We start from the raw sequence: 14,773 nt of genomic DNA, 5'->3' as shown, positions 1-14,773 counted from the left end.
AGCAGGCTTCTTTCTTATGTTCCTTCAAACTCCCTGTATAAAAAGACAGCACAACAAGGTTCTGCTTATTGCACTGGAAAAGTGGGCCCTTGCCCACAAGACCTTATGCTAGAATACAATTTTGTTAGTCTGTAAGGTTCAACAAGACCCGTTTTATTTTTGCTGCAACAGAGGAACAAGGCTACCCCTCTGAGGCAAAATTGACGCCCCTTTCTCTTTCTCCTTTCAGCTTCCCTAAAGCCCATGAGCTGAGGAAGAAGTGGATGCTCGCTGTGAATCGCATTGAACCAGCTTCCAGGAAGTTGTGGATCCCAGGTTCTGGGGCCTGCCTCTGCTCAGAGCACTTCAGTCAGGATGAGTTTGAGGTCTATGGAGGGCAGAAGAGACTGAAGGCTGGCGTGGTCCCCTCTATGTTCTCCTTCAAGGTATAATTTCATTAATTCTTTCATTAATACTTTCATATCCCACCTGCACACTCAGTCAAAATTGGCTATCAATCTGGTTTCCAGTTTCCACAACAAAACACGTAAGGTCACTAAACAAAGCAACCAGCATAAAGCATTTAGACTATAAAAGTATAGCAGCATAAAGCTAGTAAAAAGGCCAGTAGCAGTAAAGCTCTTTAGTGCTTTAAATGTTATAAACAGTGCCTTGAATTGGGCCTGAAAGTAAACTGTCAGCCAATATATTTTTCTTAAGACTGGCAAAATATTATTTCCGCAACTGATGCCAATCAGCAACTTCACTAACAAGCTGAAGCCATCTTCTTCAAAGGCCATGTGGCGTTATTGCAAAGGGAAGACCATTCTTCCAAGCTGAGTCGCCGAGCTATGAATGTCCCATAGCCTAGGGAGGACATTTGCCTCTCTTTGTGCTATTAATATTGGACTTTTATAGGGGAGAGAACTTTTGTTATCCAAGGTATCTGTTGGAGGAATGCTGAGAGGATGTTATGAGTCACAGCTTCCACTCCACCCAGACTACTGAATGTGGCTTGTTCTACACAAGCTGTAGGATGAGGTGGTAGAATCAACTGATGGCCAGCAGCCCCACATGATACAGGTTCTGCTGCACTGTATTAACTGAAAATATGAAGCAGTGCCAAGCTGAGCTGTCCTGTATTAGTTCAGCATTCTCTGCTTTGACTGGCAGCAGTTCTCCAGTGTCTTGGGCAGAGGTCTTTCGAAGCTTTGATACATAAGCCCTTTTTAACTAGAGTTGCAAGGAATCAAACTCAGGATCTTATTCATACATAACTGGCCTCTGCAGACTATTTCATATTACCAGCACGGGGAGTGAATATTTGAATATTTTCCCTTATGCAGAAGCTTACTATAAAACTAACAGGTTCTTGCTGAGCCTTCTGCCTTACAAGGTAGCTTTAAACATATAGGCAGATTTTTAACCTGACACAGCATTCGATCATTCACCTGCTGTCTGAAGGGTTTACAGATGAGGAATACTGCACATGCAACATGGGAAACATTAAGTTTTTTGCCTCTAATTGTTTTTCTTCTTTCCATGTGTCTGGATGTTCTTGCTTATAATCCAAGGCACTGCTTTATTCCACTTGGTAATGGTGATTGCAGCTAATTTGCCAAGGTAGAAAAGACTACACACAAATCCAAATGAAGAACAGTACCCCAATACTGAGATAATAGGCTCAAAACGTATTTAACGTAGCTCTACAATGTGAACTAGCCCTCAAAGTGAATGTGCTCTATGCATGTATAGGGGAGCAGGACTATGTTTGCTGACCCCATCCCTGAACATCTGGGCTTACCGGTAAATGTTAGCAACAGACCCTATATATGTACATGCATCAATTTTGTACACAGAGTTGGGACCCAGCTTTTTGCAGTGTTCCTGGTTTTGTTTAAATGCACAAATGGTCACTGCAAGTGTTCATCTGCACATGCAGATGTCCAAGAGCATACTGCTCGCTGACTTGATCCGTTCCCTTGTACACTCATGCAATGTATGCACTTTGAATGACTGAACAGGGCTTAAGTCTTGCCAAGGAATGGCTGAATTACTTGTTAAAGTTTATTGAATACTTTGCCATAATGCTTCCACAGCTACAACCACTATGTGGAGCTGTGGTGCTCATTGTATATGTGCATGTAGCCCTCTAGCTGTTTTCATTATTACCATCTCTGGTGAAGGATCTGTAAGCTGCTTTAATGAAGAAGATACTAAAAGCTGAAGATATTTTGTCCTAGAATCTAGTTCTAACATGCATTTCTGTGCTTCTAGAAGATTAATTTGCAATAATATGTGATTGTTCTGTTCTTACCTTACTCATCTGCTAAAGTATTTTTGAAGGTTTTTTAAATAGCACCCACTTCTAAACGCATTGTACTTTTCAAGACCTACTTGCAAAGTAACTCTACACTACTTTGTCTTCCCCAACAGAAAATGCAAGAATCTCACACTTTACATTCTATTTTTCATGTTTAGTATTTATAAATGCGTGACATTATTGAGCAGTGCTCAGTATTTCATGCACCTTATGCAGAAGCAAACCCAAATTTTCTCAATTTGCCGTTGAGTCTCCCAGAATCTCCTTGCTCAGTTTCTCTGCACTACATCTTCCTTCTTGGCCTTGTGAAACACATACGAGAGAGCCATGACCCGCTTTTAGGCCCCAACCTACAGTTTGAGAACCACTGTGTAATGGAAAATTCTGTATTGCGTTGATGTAGGCAGGTGGTGGAGAGTGCTCGCAGGTTGTAGCAGAGTTGTGGTGACCCCTCATGGAGTTTTCAAGGCAAGAGACAGAGGTGGTTGCCATTGCTTGCCTCAGCATAGTTCCTTGGTGGTCTCCCATCCACATACTAACCAGGGCCGACCCTTCTTAGCTTCCAAAATCTGAAGAGATCAGGTTAACCTGGGCCATCTATTTCAGTAGGAAGGTTTTAACAGAACCTGTATTTTTGGAGTAATTAGTAATTTGGCCTCAGTCCAAAACTGACAGTCTGAGGCATCCACTTTTGTCACCCCTTTGTGAAAGTTGGATTCTCCCGCAAGTGAAAAGGTACTTGGGGGAGAGCAGCACAGGTTTAAAAGTGACATTGCACACTGAATCAGGATGACTCCACGGACTCATCCCAGCCCAGCATGCTGTTCCATTTCCAAGGCGAATAGGGAATTTAGTGCAGATGCAGGCTGGTTATCTTCCATGAAAGTTCCACTGGATCTCTCAAAGGCCTGCATAGTTAGTGATTGACAGAACAGCTGCAGATGCGGATGCCTCCTGAATCCTGGCTGTCAGTTTTCCACCAGAGCAGCAGAAATGCACTAATTGTTGGCACAAGGAATGTTTGTCTTCCTTGCATAGGACAGGAGAGGCTTCCTGCTAGTGACTTTTCCCTGGCAGTGAGTGTTGTACAGCACAAGGCAAATCACCTCAGAGTATCCGCCAGCTGGATCCTTTCTCAGCTTGAATGGGAGATCAGGGCCTTGGGGAATGGTCTAGCCTGCCCTTTGCTTCCTGACTACCTAACCCTTCCTGCTGTATCTTCTTTCCCCCTCAAACTGTTAATAAGGTAAAGTTCTGGTGTAGCTTATACCTCCAAATCTGTTCCCATTGCTATTTTTTAGCATAGTGCAGAAGGTGGTGGCATCCAACAGTATATGAAGAAAAATAAGTTGATCACTCCATGGATAAAACAGCTAAAGACACTTTCTGAGAAGTGGATACTGCGTTATCTGCTGTCAAATAGATCGGTCAGTTGCGTGAGAGATGTGCGCAACCTTTCTCTTTATAGTGTCAAGGAAAAATCAAATTTCATTTCCCCTTTTTAAAGTGTGAAGTGGTTGATGGATAACCAGTGGCTGTTAAATCTAGGGAAAGGAAAATAAGTTGAAAGTGATCATATTTATCCTTGAAGTCATGACAGAACATTTCCCAATATAAAACACTTTGTAAACAGGTAGAAAGGTGTGTGTGTTGGGGCGGGGGTGAGGTTCACATGTAGGGAATGGAATCATTGGCAATAGCAAATGTGGGGGGGGGTTGTTTAAATTTTCAAGGTGGGGATTCAAGGAAAGTGAGGACAGTGCACAGAAAGAGAGAATGGAGGTCTGAGTACCAGGATCAGGCTGTGCTTCATCAGCCGTTTTCCCAGGCATCTAGTAACAGCAAGAATCAGGAAGCTGAGTAAGTGGAAAACACCACCATCTCTTGCCAGTCTTTGATGCAGATGCTGAGAAAAAAAGGCTCATGGATAAAATGGGGAACATAGAAGAAGCTCTGTATTCAGGTGCTTCTCTGATGTGCCATTTAGCTGCAGTCACGAGTTGTCTAGAGTCAAGCCTAGTATGAAATGCCATTTGTGTAAAATGGGATAGTGCGGGACAGTCAGCCTGTCAGGAATAAGAAAAGGAGTCTCTGTTCTAGGATTCAAGCAAGAATTTACGCTTCAGTCCTAAGAACATTTTCCTGGGAATAAGCACCATTGAATAAAGTGTAACCTACTTCTGAGTAGACCTGCTTAAGATTGCTCCTTGCTTTTAGAAACCTTGTCCAGGATGCAAAAAAAAAAAAAAAAAAAAAAAAAGGCACAACCGGAAGGGTACATGGGCACTAGTCTGGTCTGCAGCAGCAATATTTGGAAGAAATATTCACCAGGGATCTGGCACCATTTGTTAAATACATGTTAAGCGCTATACATTATTTTAGAATAGTTTAGTTACTTACTTATTTTTCAAATGTATAATAGTTGCGATGTTGCAAAATTAATTCAGAACCTAACAAAGAGTCCTACACATGAAAGAATCAAGGGAAAGGAGTCTGAGTAAGTGCTCCAAATTCAGATGCATTTTGGAACTGGTGCTAGGTACAGATTTTTTTAATGATAAATGTAAAAAGGAATAAGGAAGAAAAACAGTGAAGTATGCCTTTGTCTTTACTCTTTCCTCATCAACTATTTTCAAAACCCTCTGAGATCAAGACCTCAACTCCATTTGTCTGATTCTCCCAGACTTTTGTGGTCCCAACAGAAGTTTCTGCAATCTGCCCCATTCTGGTTTATACTTTGAGCCTTGACCACTGCATGAATTACAATTTTGCAAATATGGAAGAAAGAATCAGGGTTACAGGAATTGATTTAAAATCTATCACAGTCTTTTTGGTGTATAAAATAGGAAAAGGGGCAATCTTTTAACAGAGCACACTTGGAGGAATCGGCAGTCTTTCTAGTGAGGCAGAACTTTTAATGGAGCAGAATAAAAAGGGGGCTTATTCTCATAAATATAAATGTTGCTAAAGAAAGCATTTCAAATGTATGGCATTTAGCCCATGATATTTCATGTCTGAAAATGAAATATGCCCAGAGACTAAACTTCTGTTGGTTTTATGAGACTAACAAATCTTTGCATTTGTCTTTTGCTCTACGGGCCACTGTAATAAGCTTTTGAGAATTCTGTATTAATGAAAAACTTACACAAACCTAAGTAAACAAACAAAAAGTTGGTCCAATACCTTACATTGAAAACAGAAGTACATTTAGAAGCATTGGCTCCCTCCTGTTGAGAACCAGTATTCACAGAAAGGCAAGTGTTCTATTCTTGCAGTCTACCACCCCAGATACCTCCTTCACTTGGGGGGGGGGGCTAGTACTGTGAGAGACCCAGTCTGATATGTGAACTTTAAACTTGCAGTGAGTTATGATATGGAGGAGTATTTAAATCACACTGCATTCTGAAGTAGTAAAATCCTAAGAGGAAGGCACCCTGTGCCTCTTCTGAATATTGAAATTGGTTCTGGTTTGTCTTCTGTCACCAACTGGGAGAAAATGGAGAGTAAGTCTGAAGCTATTCAAATACAGTGAAGTAAGAAGCAGCTCTGGTATTGTTAGGTATTTAGTGGCAATATTGTTGATGCCTGTTATTTATATTTAACATTATAAATACTTATTCACAACATGTTTCGGCTGTGCCTTTATTCCTTTTAAACACGTTCCTGTCTAATTCGTTGACTTCTTTCTCAATGCAGAAACCAACCAAAGGGCAACAACCATCTAAGTCCCTTAAAGCCATGGGCATCAATGGGCCAGCTGCCAGTATCAGTGAAGTTGCTTCACAAGCCAATGTTTCTCCAACACAAGCTAAAGCGGTAAGTATGCAAGCAAGGGGCACCTAGTTATTTGCTTGGTGCCAGGAGCCTCCAACTCCTGTTTTCCTTGTGTACTTGGAGCAAACCTACAGCCAGGGGCCTTTGTTTACTGCCCAGCTTACAGGCATGGTCCAAAATACAGAACCTGCCTTAAGGGATGAAGACAGCATGACGAGGGAAGGGGAGTCTGCATTGAGAAGCTAGAGCAGATAAAGTAGAAGGATCAGGTAGAGTATGAATAAAAGCAGCAAAAATAGCCCTTCTGGGGGAGAAACTCAGACACTTTGATAAGAAGAGTTGGTTTTTATATGCTGACTTTCTCTACCACTTAAGGAAGAATCAAACTGGCTTACAATCATCTTCCCTTCCCCTCCCCACAACAGACGCCCTGCGAGGTAAGTGAGGCTGTGACTAACCTAAGGCCACCCAGCTGGCTTCATGCGTAGGAGTGAGGAAACAAATCCAATTCACCAGATTAGCCTCTGCCACTCAGGTGAAGGAGTGGAGAATCAAACCCGGTTCTCCAGATTAGAGTCCCTGCTCCAAACCACTGCTCTTAACCACTACACCACGCTGGCTGTCCATCTGGTGTGGACAGACAAGAGAATTTATGACGGGAGAATGAACAGACAATGATGTAGATCTCTGCTGTCTCTCTTCAGGTGGAGCTTATCCAAGCTGAGCATCAGTACAGCCTGAGTGAACCTGTAGATGGTAGAACAAAGTCTTTTGTCCCCACTGGCCCAGTGCGGGGGGGTGAACAAGAGCAGGGTGCAGCCCAGCGCCGCCACTCCTACTACCAGCAGGAGCTGTGGAGTGTACTCGAGAGCCTGCGGGAGCAGCGTCTCCTCCAGGAGGAGGCAGAACACATGCTGAAATCCCAGTTCGGTGGTAAGCTGGGGAATGGGGATGGAGTGTTGAATACCATCAAATAGCTCTCTGCCCCATCCTTTAGGCTAGAACGCATCACAGTACTATGCTTCGGGTAACTTTCAGGGAGGAGTCATTATACAGAGAAGGAAAGATCTGTCTTTGACCTTGACTTAGGACCAAACCACATGTGTGCTTTTAAAGAGTTGAGTCTGGGTTCCCTGGACCCAGCAGGTTCCCAGCAGCCACATAGCAGCTGTGATGAATGGCTTCTGCCAAAAAAGGAGAGGCCAAACAGGGAGCAGAAAGGGTTTCTGCCTTCCCCCCAAATTGTTTTCATAAGAACATAAGAAAGGCCATGCTGAGTCAGACCAAGGTCCATCAAGTCCAGCAGTCTGTTCACACAGTGGCCAACCAGGTGCCTCTAGGAAGCCCACAAACAAGACAACTGCAGCAGTATCCTGCCTGTTTTCCAAAGCACCTAATATAATAGGCATGCTCCTCCGATCCTGGAGACAATAGGTATGCATCATTAGTATTCATTTTGAGTAATAGCCATGGATAGCCCTCTCCTCCATGAACATGTCCACTCCTCTTAAAGCCTTCCAAGTTGGCAGCCATCACCACATCCTGGGGCAGGGAGTTCCACAATTTAACTATGCGTTGTGTGAAGAAATACTTCCTTTTATCTGTTTTGAATCTCTCACCCTCCAGCTTCAGCAGATGACCCTGCGTTCTGGTATTATGAGAGAGGGAGAAAAGCTCCTCCCTGTCCACTTCCTCCATACCAGGCATAATTTTATAGACCTCTATCATGTCTCCCCTTAATCACCTTTTCCTGTGTGGAAACAACATTGCGGAGAATTGGTTCCCCATTTTTGCTGCTCCATCTGGAGTTTTCTGTCCACTCAAAGCAGCAAAACTGGGGAAATCACGCCCTCCCAGCACTGTTTCTTCATGGGAAGACTACAGGGAGGGGGGAGGCAACAACCCCCCACATCGCAACATTCTGAGCCTCTTTGGGTTCTTTGGTTCTTGTAGGTTATCTGGGCTGTGTAACCGTGGTCTTGGAATTTTCTTTCCTGACGTTTCGCCAGCAACTGTGGCAGGCATCTTCAGAGTAGTAACACTGAAGGACAGTGAAGATGCCTGCCACAGTTGCTGGCGAAACGTCAGGAAAGAAAATTCCAAGACCACGGTTACACAGCCCAGATAACCTACAAGAACCAATGAACTCTGACCGTGAAAGCCTTCGACAATATCTTTGGGTTCTGTTTTTTTTTTTTTTTTTAGAAACCATCCCCTGCAGCTGCTGTACAGTTGCAGGGAATCCAGACCCAACCCTTTAGAAACAGTAACGTGTAGTTTGGCCCTAAGGTGTTGTGTTTTCATTTGGCCAATAGACGACCATGTAGTTTCAGATAACTTAGGGGCATTTATATTTTCTTAAGAGGGGGGGAAGCAGTTCCAACAAATTCCCTCTGTTTGATGCAGCCCACTGAGTCGTGGGAAATGTCATTCCTAGGCCGCTTTGAATCCTCAGGAACAGGGAAGGGCCGTGGCTCAGTGGCAGAAGATATGCTTGGCATGCAGAAGGTCCCATGTTCAATCCCCGATGTCTCCAGTGAAAGGGACTAGGCGAGTCAGTGATGTGAAAGAACTCTGCCTGAGACCCTGGAGAGCTGCTGCCGGTCTGAGTAGACAATGGACCAAGGGTCTGATTCAGTATAAGACAGCTTTATGTGTTCAAAAGGGGGGTGGTCTGCAGTGGAATGGGAAAATTGGCAAGAACTGCTACCCTTCTTAAGAAAACCTGTGCCTTTAAACCTTCAGAATACATGTTTGGATACAGGCCCATATCTTAAATGTTAGTTGGGCTCTGCAAGTGCTAGGCTATTAGCCTTTCTATAATTCACAACTGTAATTACTGCTCTGCTATAGTTTTTGTACCAATTTACATCCCATGAGAAGATGATACGGAATCAGTTTCCAACCTTCTGTCTGTACCATACAGAGTTAATGCTGTATGCATACTTGTCTTGTACTCATCTCTGCATACTTGTCTTCTGCAGCATGCCCAATATTAGCATCCATTCAGTGTCTGCTTCTTCCCTCAGTTACTCTCTTTGCTTCAGCAGGCCTGCAGCTCAACTTGCAATGTGAGGAAGCCCAGGATGACAGCTATCCGGCCGTCACCCGCAACTTTGCAGTCTCGCTGCATTTGTTCTCCGCCAAGGCCTACGAATTAATGAGGAAGACATTCCAGCTGCCAGACTCAACAACCCTGCACACGTGTGTAGCTTTTATCTGTATCTTATTCTTGCCATGATTTAACAGACATTCTAGTAGAAAACATGCCAAGCAGTTAACACACAGATTTCTTGGATCTCACTAAAGGCTCCTTCAGACATTACTTTCTTTACATTGGCAATTTAAGATTCGAGACTCCTTACAGGTAGAGAAAAGCAGGGTATAAAAACTAACTCTTCTTCTGATTACAGAACTACACAGATTAGCACTCTGGAGGAGAAATCAAGAATGCTTTATTGCCGGATAGTGTTGATTACAGTATTTTGAGCAGTGAACTCACCTTCCTGTAATATAGTGCAGTACTTTACACAGAAACAAGATCTTTCCAGTTCAAACACCCATATTAGATTAATGCACTAATATGGTAGGAGTGGCAGAGTGTTAGCAGAACAAAGAAAACCTGCACCAATGATTCCTTAATTGGGTTTGCTTCACTTGCTTATGGAGAACATGGGGGGTGGGGTGGAGTTTGGCTGCTCACCTGACTGCAGGAGCTGGGTGGGAGATTTTTCCTTTCGCCTTGATTCCAAATTCAGCAAACAGAACCAAACTACAAAGATAGAAATCCACTTTACCATCCTAACAGTAGGCCTCTAGCCCAAGTTCATTCAAATGATGCATGGATGCAGTGACCTCCCCCCCCCCCCCCAAGTCATATCTGACTTACGGTTACCCCTGGTGGGGTTTTCAAGGCGAAAAACCTTCAGAGGTGGTTTGGCTTTGCCCTCCTCCGTGTCATGCCCCTGGTAGTCCTTGGAGGTCTCCCATGTATGTACTAGCCAGGGTCGAGGCTGAGAGTGTGTGACTGGCCCAAGGTCACCGGCTCCCACATGCAATGACCGAAAAATAGTTAATTGAAATAATATTTTCCTTTAGATTCTTCTATAAATATGAGAGCAAGTGAATATGTTGAGCTCAGGTTCTGTTGCTTGTCACAAGAATATTTTCATCTGAGCTGAACATGAAGCTCACAGCTTTTTCTTTTCCACATTTGTTACTTTATAGGTGGCTCTCAAACTCAGATTATCAACCGGGATTCAGCCAACAAGCCTTCAGTGCTTTGGCACAGAAGTCTGAAGCTGGGGATCAAACCTTCAAGTTGTGCTCTCTCCTTATCGGCACAATGCCTCTGGAGAGGAGGATCCACTATGACCCTTCCACCAAGAGGCTGCATGGGCTTGTGGACTTCGGTGCTGGGTTTTACGATGCAGATGAAGTTCCTTCAGCGGGAGAAGCCCTCCTGTTCGTGGCTGTTGGCTTCCAAGGTCAATGGATTATCCCTCTCGGTTACTTCCTCCTCGCCACGCTTAGAGGTGATATACAGGCCCAGCTCCTGCATCACTGTATCCTCAAACTACACAACGTCGGAGTGCAGGTTATATCCATGACATCTGATGCTACAGCTCCCAACATTGATACAGCTAGGCAGCTGGGAGTGGCAGTGGAAGGTCTTTCTGTCAAGTCCACATTTTTTCATCCAGCCACCCCTACATTGGAAATTGCATACTGCTTTGACCCCAGTCACTTGTTGACTCTGATACATAATAAGCTACAAGCTGATGACAGCCTCTTGATGAACGGCAAGGCTGTCTGCTGGGACTACCTCTTGCGTCTGGGGGCCCTGCAGGAAGAAGAGGTGCTCCGGGCAGCAAGCCGGACTGGAGGAATTTGCCCCCTCAAGCAGCGTGTGTGGGGAAATGGCGCCACACAATTGTTTAGTGAGGGCACAGCACAGGCTTTAGATTTTGCAGCTGGGCTTGGCCTGCCCCAATTCCAGGGTCATGAAGCAACTGCCCACTTTATCAGGCTTCTTGGTGCAGTTTTTGATGTGTGCAACAGCTGGAACATCCACGGGAGGGGCTCCAAGGCACCACTGTCCCTCGCCAGTGCAGACGCTTTCAACAGTCTCTGCAATGAATATGAGAATTTGCTCCGCAAACTGCGAACTGGCACGGGGGAGCTCTTATGGCAAGGGAGGCATCGTTGGGGCTTCCTTGGCTTTCTGGTGAACCTGCGCAGCTTCCAGTGGGCGGTGCAGACCCAGCTACAAGCAGAGGACAGCCCTATAGCTCATTTGCTCCCATGCTGGTGGACTTTGGACCCACTGGAATGGTGTAGGAGAGCCATTACTCAAGCCTGTGGCCCTAAAGGGTTGACCACAGCATGGGCTTTCCAGCATGCATACAGGCAGGTCTTAACCAGCGCTCTTTCTGAGCGGGGCAGTGATCTGCCAAACCTTCTCGACATATCCTTGTGCAGACGGGCCAGTCTCCAGTTGCAGGCCTCCTGGCCTTTGAGGCCCAGGCCCATCTGGCAGCCTCCTCACTGCGCCAGTCTTCCCAAAGGGACAGACAGTCTAGTTACAGCCCTGACCCTCCTGGTTGAGTTAGAGGAAGACACAGTCACTTACATTTCCTCTCTTGTGGTGGGAAAGCTTCTGCCACTCCTGCACTGTGCTGAGTGTCGAGCTGCCCTGTTGTGCCTCTGTGGGACAGCGCCTGCAGGCAGTGCTGTCATGTGTGTGGAAAGCAAGGGGCAACAGTTTCTTCCATCAAAGTCTGTGCGGAGAGTGATTCGCAGATCAAAGCAGGTGATGGGTCTCTCTTCCTGCTTCTTGAAAGACTCCAGTCACAATGGGTGCTTAGCACTGGAACTGGCCATCTTGGCAGATGTGACTGAGGAACCAGATCTTTTCTCATCTCTGGCCAATCATCTCTTTAAGAGCAACGCTGTGGTTTCCAACCATTATGTCGTCCTGCTGCAGGAGCTTGTGAGAACTTTCTTGGAACTGTGCTTTGGGGCAGCACAAGTGTGACTGTCCTTACCATTGACCCAGGGACAGAGCTACTTCAAGGGTACTGATAGTAAGCAGAACCCATGTTGTGCAGACCATCCTACAAGGAGCAGGCACCAGCAAAAACAATTCTTTGAAGGAGATGGGAGGCACAATTACATGGCTCAGTGGGGAAAGGGAAGTTCAGATAATACAAGCACACAGACAACTAGGGGACAGCCTTGACACCCCCATGCAGTTATCTTGAGAGCTAGCGTGGTGTAGTGGTTAAGAGCAGTGGTTTGGAGTGGTGGACTCTGATTTGGAGAACCGAGTTTGATTCCCCACTCCTCCACATGTGTGGCGGACGCTAATCTGGTGAACTGGATTTGTTCCCCCACTCCTACACATGAAGCCAGCTGGGTGACCTTGGGCTAGTCACACTCTCTCAGCCCCACCTACCTCACAGGGTGTCTGTTGTGGGGAGGGAAAGTGATTGTAAGCCGGTTTGATTCTCCCTTAAGTGATAGAGGAAGTCGGCATATAAAAACCAAATCTAATTCTTCTGTTCCTGGCTGTTTGTGATTGGAATGACAGACAAGGAGGCCCAAACTGCACTGAAGTGTGTAAGGCTCCCTCAAGAGCCAATTGTTCACGTGCAGAAAAAGGGGGAGCTTTGAGGAACATCATTGCAAGAGGTAATTACTTAATTTGGCCAAGGAGTTATGTGCCATGCCAGGAAGTTGTGAGGGAGAGAAAGGAGTCTGCTCCCCCTTGATAGCTAGTGGTTAAGAGTGGTGGTTTGGAGCGATGGACTCTGATCTGGGGAACCGGGTTTGATTCCCCACTCCTCCACGTGAGCAGCAGACTCTAATCTGGTGGACTGGATTTGTTTCCCCGCTCCTACACACGAAGCCAGCTGGGTGACCTTGGGCCAGTCACACACACTCAGCCCCACCTACCTCACAGGGTGTCTGTTGTGGGGAGGGGAAGGGAAGGTGATTGTAAGCGTGTTTGATTCTTCCTTAAGTGGTAGAGAAATTCGGCATATAAAAACCAACTCCTCTTCTTGGTGCAGCCATTCTAAGTTGTATACCAAGTGGGTGTGCTCTCATTGACTTTTCTGGGAAGCTCGAGTCCTATGGTCCTGCTTGTGGGTGTGAGTAATCAGTAAAAGCTATTGCCAGAAAATGGCTGTTATTGTTTTGGGAGGCAAGAGCACCCAGAGGGTCAGGGTCACCAGACTCAGGGTCAACGTTTTGCGAAGTCATTTGTCTCAGCCAGGGCACATTTGTAACCTGAGCTTTGCTTATCTTGTGTGAAGCATTTTTTAAAAATTAATTCCATTGTGTTATGTTTTATTGGAGGGCTACAGGGAACAAACTGGGTTCAATTACCTGGAAAAGAGGGTGGTGCTTATGGGCAGTTCTATATGATGCCATGGAGCAAGTTCTCCTCATTTCAGAGTGGCACTTTTTATTCTATATGATACATCCGCTTCAGAAGAAATAGCTTAAGTTTGTTGAGGAGCTTCAGTTAGCTCTGTAAAATTTCAGAAATAATGGTATTTACCTCACCATATCTGGAAGCTTGGAAAGAAAAGTAACTACTGCTTTATAGGTGGGGGCAACCATCTAGATCCATAATCATATCAGTATCATCAAATGAAATCATTTCATGGATTCGGTGCCTTTTTTCTCGTCTTTCAGAAATCCCTAGCTCTAAACCACTAGCCCTATACGCAGTTACCCTGCCAGAAATTTTTTTAGTCTTTGGGCAAAAACTCACGCTCGCTTTAGCCTCCTTTATTCCGTTTCAGCCAGAATTCAGCCAGAATTGAACGCACGTTGGGCAAAAATGAATGCGTTCGATCCTGGCTGAAACAGAATAAAGGAGGCTAAAGCAACCATGCATTTTCGCCCTTTAATGTGCTACTGGACTCTTGCTCTTTTCTACTGCTACAGACAAACTAACACGGGTACCCATCATTATCTCCATTGTGTGAGGTATTTTCTAAATAGGGAACGTGACATCCTATAGAAAGGCTTGGAAGGCATTATTGGAGAACGTTAAAAAATAGTATTACTGCACTTCAGCTACGTTTCACATGAGATTATCACTCAACATCAGTTCTTTGACCATTAGTTCCTCCCCACTGAATCAAATGAATGGTTGATAAGAACTGGAGTTTCAGTTCCTGGAATACTGAGAAATAAAGATTATGGGAATACTTTCTGAGTAAAGAGGAACAGAATATAAATTATGCATATATATGTGTAGAGCTTTAACTATGGACAAGAAGATGGGTGAGTGTCCTAACTTCCTTCCTGGGCAATATTGTCATTGTTGGAGAATATCAAACCCATTATGCCCCACTAAAATAAATAATAATAAATAAAATAAAATAAAAACGGTAAAGCATAGCAGTTGCAGATTGGATCCAGCTGCCAAAATATTGCAAGAAATGGGAGACAGGAGAACTGTGGAGGAAATGAGAAAAATGAAGGAGCCATCTGTGCCGTCTAAAGATTTGATAGTAAAAACTTTATACCTGGTTGCAGGACTTAATTACTTACTAATTTTGTGCTAATCCGTTACCCAAAAGAGCAAAAGCTTATAGTTGCAAATCTGCTTGCTTTCCATTAGTCCTCTCTTGGGCCCAACTTTGAAAACGAAGAAGCTGTGGTATAAAGATAGTGCTT

The sequence above is a fragment of the Euleptes europaea genome, chromosome 6, assembly GCF_029931775.1.
Source record: "Euleptes europaea isolate rEulEur1 chromosome 6, rEulEur1.hap1, whole genome shotgun sequence".
Taxonomy (NCBI): domain Eukaryota; kingdom Metazoa; phylum Chordata; class Lepidosauria; order Squamata; family Sphaerodactylidae; genus Euleptes; species Euleptes europaea.
This window is presented reverse-complemented; position numbering follows the sequence as displayed.